At 37.8% G+C, this 6097-nt stretch overlaps 1 protein-coding gene across 1 annotated transcript in view; it reads left to right on the top strand.

Annotated features, from left to right (window-relative positions):
* THSD4 (thrombospondin type 1 domain containing 4) overlaps nucleotides 1–6097 on the top strand; it is a 218354-nt gene that overhangs the window by 186140 nt on the left and 26117 nt on the right. The gene's annotated exons all lie outside the window — the stretch shown is intronic.

The raw sequence follows: 6097 nt of genomic DNA, 5'->3' as shown, positions 1-6097 counted from the left end.
GTGGTTATTGAGATGCAGTGCCAATATTTGCATATGTCATGAACAGCAGAGACCATTGATGCCTTCACACTTCCCTGACTTTCATAAAGCCTGTCATGCTAAAGAGGACTAGGCAGGTTCATTTTTGTGCTAGAGACCTCATAAACATAGCACTAGCCTAAAGATTGACTTCATATCTGTGGTTTCCTCTTATTCCTTAATTTACTTTCCTGGTAAATGTTAGTAGTATGGCTTCCAATAAATGCTTTTAGAAACTAATTATATGATCTGGGTAAGAATATTCTTTAGTGTTCCCTAATTCTCTGCTGTTTAGAGCCGTATCTGAACATTCAGAATTACTGCCTTGGCATAAGTTAGTCCCCATGGAAAGCCTTGAAATCATGTAAGTGTTATTAGTTTTGTACTTAGGAATAATAATATTAAAAGTCATCAATCACTCAAGAGCACCTGCTTGGAAAATGGGAAAAGGCATTTATTAGAGCAATTTTAAAGAAGGGAAACAGTAATAGGAAGAAAACTGAAAATTAAACCCAAGATGGAATTCATAAGGAGTGCTTATGCCTTGCAGTGCAAGAATTAACAAAATGCTGAAATTCTGCTTTGATGAATGTTTTTACTTGCATCATCAAATCTGCTTCATGAGCTCCCTATTTCCAGAGCTCCAGGCTGTACACAGACACAGGTTTAGTCTCAGTGTAGCAGCAGAATACAGGATGCAGAACATTCCCTTGCTGAGTAACACTACTGTTTATATCGGTTTTCAAAGGTCTGTGTTGCACACTGCTTCCCACTGGGATTGAGGATGATGTGTGGGAGAGCAGCAGTGACACTGAAGCACAAGAAATGCCAAATGATCACATTTTGCACATGTCAGGTCATGTATCTGTGTGTGTTTTGCAGTACCTTGTGTGCCAAGGTCCCAGCAGTCACAGTGTGAGCATGCTGCAGTCAGAGGGGGTTTCTCATATTTTGCTTCTCATCTCAGCAAAAAGAAGAGGAAGCCTAGACTAGCTAATGTGGTTTTGTTCCATGGGCTGTTACTAATACCTATCAGGGAAAACTGCTAAAAAACATGGAGAAATCCTGCATCCTCTCCTGACAGAGGCTCAAGATTTGGTACCATGCAGATTGACCCTGCTCTTCCTTTGGAGATTTTACTGAAGCCATGGAGACTTCAGACCTGCTGTAGTGTCTGGGCCTGAACAGACTGTACAGCTAAAGGGCAAATCTGGCTTTTTTCTCAAAGCCTATAATATTTATTTGCATCAGTAGTTAATTGTCTGTTCTGCTTTGCTGCCCCAGGATTTTCCTTGAGCTGATACATCAACAGGGCTTTTGGAGTCAAGCACAAAAAGGAACAGGCACAACTGAGAGGAGTGGGAGCTTCTCTCTGAGGAAATTGGGGAAGCAGTAGTTCAATGGATCCTCCAAAATGGAAAATGACTGTTTGCTGCAGTGCAGAAAAGGAGCATTTCTGTTTGCAGTGATTAACTGCAAAATAATTGTGTTTAAGCAAATAAATAGTACTTTCTTTTTGCAGGTAAAAAAAAAAATCTGGAATATTTTAAAAGTCATAGTGGTATTTGCTGCTCTCTTAATCATTGGGAAATGCACCCAAAAGATGTCTTCTTTCTCAAAACTAAAACAACACTAAATTAGACTAAGGCAACAGGAGTCTCTTGTACTTGCTTTTTTTGACACTGTCATGGTGGAGGGATAAAACCTGCCAAAGGGGGACAAACTTGGCAAAATTGGTTTAATAAAATTCACTGTTTCAAATTTATTCCCCTTTGAAGCAGGATTTCTTTACGTGATAGCTCCCTAAGGAGAATATTTGAATAACTTATTGAGCAGGATTATGCTGTTGACCTGAAGTTCTGCTGTTAATATTTTAGATAAGAAAGAAAACTGTGCAAACCTTTCCTTGGAAATAATAGTATACTTGAATTATCATTTCCTTTTAATAGTGTTGGCAATCGGGTACTTTTATCTAATGCCTACTATAAAAATATTTAGGCAATTGCTTGAATGCTAATGCTAGCAATAAATTCTATTGATGTCATATTTAATTTGCAAAGTTATGACAACTACTCAGTTCACAGATAAATTCAGCAATACCATTACAAAATAAGCATATGTCCAAGCTACTCAAAGCTGTAAGCAAATATGGTTGTTGGATTTCTAAAAAGCAGATTTTGAAGTTTCTTCTAGGTAAAAAAATAAGTAATACAGTAGTATATGTAGTAAAAAATAAGTAATATATGTAAGAATAGGGGTCTGTATTATGGTGTAATTGTATAGAAAGGCAGACAACCAAAATTCTCTTCTCCAGAAGGACTTGAAGACAACTTCAGACATTAAAAACCCTTCAAAAAATTCCAAAAAATTATTCAGTATCACAAAACACATCTTCCTTCATGTCTGTCAGTCTTGCAAGATGGAATGCAGTCAGAAGTAGCCACTGGTTGTAGGAGTTGCTCTGGTCAGCAGGCTGTGGGTATGGCTGCTCAGAGTAAAGGCCAGCTCAGTGCATTTGCTGCACTTTTCCACTTTCTGGACTTTTCCATTTGCTGCACTTTTCCAACAAGCCTTTCCCTTCCAAGTTTCTCTTCTTGTTGCATTCCTCATGGTTAGTACCATGAAGCCAACTGACTTATGTCCCAGGAGATGTCACCAAAAGCTGTCTGTGGGGCTGAGTTGTACAAGATGCACCACCCTGCACTGATTTTTATAAGGCAGTATGTGAATATTTTAGATTTGTCTCTGAAAGCTCTATATAATGTATTTTTGTGCAGGAAAGATAAACAGGAGAAGTTGCATGTTTCTTTAACTTCTTTCATCAGTGGTTACTCAGAAGTAGTCTGATTATTTACTGCAGCTGTGTTTGGGCACTTTGTTTAAAGGTGCTGGGGAAGTGGTGTTTCTGTAGAAAGCTGGTATGGCCAAGGCATTCTTGCACTTTAATTCAACTTAACAGCAACAGGATTAAATCTTTAAAAGCTTGTTAAAATAAAATACAAGGAAAATGCTTCAAATGTGATATGTCAAGTAAAAATTTTGCTTGTGGTGTAAAAATAAGAAGATAGTTGCTGCACTTTGCCTGTAAGATGCTTTGGTTTTTGATTGGCAGCTGCAAAGCAAATGCATAGAGAGAGAGAGCCCCATCCATCTCACCCACTCGCCTGTTGGAGATGCCTTTGTTGAGGACCTTTATCAAAGAACATTTTATGATGTCTTTTCAGTCTTTGACTTGCACCTTGAGTGCCTCTGCAGCTTGTGCAGGTTCCCTGGGTTAAATCACCAGTGGGACATTTGCAGTTGACTCCAGCAGCCAGGCCCTGACCTGGATTCCCACTGGCCACAGTGCAAGGCTGTTCCCAGAGAGGGGAGCTCGTGCTCCCTGCTCCGCTCTCTGTGGGTCAGGACAAATGGGAGACACTTCATGTGTACGGGAAAGAACTTCAATTCTGTCTGTCTGCAGCCTTAATAGGGCTTGTAAAGCAATTAAGTAGGACTTAGGACACTGTTCTCCCAGACAGGAAAGCCTTAGGACAGAAAAATATACTCTATTGCTCTGCTTATTAGTGCTGTTGCCAGATTTAAGAAGTTTCATTTCATTATTGGTACTGTGCCTGTTTTGGGTGAAAATGTACTGTAAATAGTGAGGTACTACACCCACACCTAAAATATTTCTCTTCAGATATGGTTAGAAAAATAGAAGTCGTTCAGCAAGACACTTACAATATATATCAAACTGCTAATATGGAGAAGTTAATCAGAATTGTATCCTGAAATACTCCATATCACTTGTGCAAAACATTAATGAAGGCCACTGTAAACAACACAGTTTTAGTTAAGAGCTGTTTCCAAGATGAAAGATAGATTAAATGAGCTACAGGATGTATGAGGAATTCCTCATGAGGACTTAATGGTAAAGCTTCTCATAATCTTTCATGCTTTGGCTAAAAATATTAGCACCATAAAAATTCTTCAGGGGGCAGACTTGAGGTGGTGGATGCAGAGTGATCAAAACATAAAAGAGGCACATTTTCCCTTTTTATGGAGAGGCCTCTTTCAAATGTGTCATATGATGGATTTGAAATGAAAGTTTAATGTGCGCTCAGTTTTTCAGACAGCCATCTTTCTACAGCTTCATTATTAATAACAATCTTAGCCAGCTCTCTTTTTTTTTCTTGAGCTCTTTATGATTCATTTATCTTATTTGTTTAGCATCAATCTAAGAAAAAATACTCAGATCATAAAGTTAAGGAAGTGTTCCACATTAATAAACCAATGTAAAATCAGTCTCCAATACATTTTGCAGAAGTTTTTAATCCATAGTTGTTTGAATTAAAGAGTAAAAAAGTGTAAATAGCAAATAACGTGACTGGATTTCCTATTTAGCCTGTGTGCAGTATTTTTGATCTGTAATTTTTCCTCTCAGCACAATACGAGGAATGATGAAGCTATTTCCATGGCTGTTATTGTATAAAATATTTTTCAAGTAATGTCCACAGTATAGAGATTGTTTTGTTGGCATGTCAGTAAATGAGAGCTAGGGAGCAAGTGGATGTATGGCAGCTCTTGGGAAAATAAGCATGTAGCATTAAGCAAAATAAAAGTTCAAAATGTGTAATTACAGGGTCTGATCCAAAGCCATTAAATTCATTGACATTTTTACTTTTATAAAAATATTTCGTCAATATTAAGCAAATTTTAAATAGTTGGGTAGTCAGCAGCAACCCCTCCAAGTCAAAAGGTTTTGCATTTTACAACCTAACAAGACAAAGAGTGTCACTGTCCCTTCTCATGGGACATTCCATTCTGAGTCCTTCAGCAAAGCACAAAGACTACTTCTATTGATTAGTTAAGTTAATTCAGATGTGTGGAATATGTAGAAAAAATAAGAGTTTTGTCTCTAATGTGTGTAACTTTGGAATTAGTAGCATAAATTTAATTTCCCATCATTTAGGCCTTGCATGTAAGTTTTTCCTAGTAGCATAAATAGCTGTGTATAGTGTTGAGAGCATTTTAACTGGGTATCACTGTTGTTGAGACAGGGTGAAGAAGAAGCAACTGGAATAACTGGGTCCTTGACCCTAAATTTTTTTTTAAGTTCAAAGCTTGTACCTTGAATTTGGATTTTAAAAAGTAAATTACCAAGCAAGGTACAGCCAAGGGTATTTTGTTGTCTCTTTTAAAGTTTTTATTTAAAAGAAAAATCTTTTGTAATAAAATTGAAAATCTGTGAGTAGAGCCTTTAAAGAAGGGGTTGTGTCATTCCTGTGTACTTCAGCAATGTCTGATAGGGTTTCAGCCTATATATATATATATATCTCTATATCTATATATATCTACATATGTAAAATAATGCAACTGTAATATTGCATAAATTATGCATCTATGTGGCAGGAGTTCCTGACCTTAAGGACTGAAAATTATATTCACATAGACAGATAAAGAAAGTAGAAATGAGGAGGAGCAGAGGCTCCTATGTCACCAAACCAGTGACTAGCCCATAATAACAAAGGGAAGGCACTGCCTAGTGGGATATTGAATCCATATTTTATCAATCCCTGGCTAGTATCTGGTTTGGAAGTCACTTTCTTTATGTAAGAGATCCTACAGGCCTTTTCAGAATGCTCAGCACTCCAAGCAGTGCTGCAGGTCAGGACTCTGCAGATGTTCTGACAAAAAAATCTTGTGAAAAAATAATGAAGGGACCAGCCAAAGGGCATTATGAAGAATAACAGGAACATTTGGCAACTCAGGGTACTCATGTGCTTCTACATTGTTTGGTCCTCCTACATTGTGTAATGCACTGGTTTGCTGCATCTGACTCTGTGATTTGTTCTGCCTAAATCCCAAAATAGTCCCTGCAATAGGAAAGTGCAGGAAAACCACTTCCTTGGCATCCATGTGTGTTGTGTGTGCTGCTGGCTGGCTGAGAGTCACGTGGCCACCTGGGAGAAACTGTTGAAAAAGGTTTCCAAGCTGTCTTGGATTTTTATTTCTTTTCCTACAGCATAAACATACAAAGTGTTGAGACAGTTTTGTAAGATTGGTTTGTGCTTGATTTGTTGAGTTTTTTTCCCTA

Source organism: Geospiza fortis, unplaced genomic scaffold (assembly GCF_000277835.1).
Source record: "Geospiza fortis unplaced genomic scaffold, GeoFor_1.0 scaffold171, whole genome shotgun sequence".
Classification (NCBI taxonomy): Eukaryota; Metazoa; Chordata; class Aves; order Passeriformes; family Thraupidae; genus Geospiza; species Geospiza fortis.
This window is presented reverse-complemented; position numbering and strand designations above follow the sequence as displayed.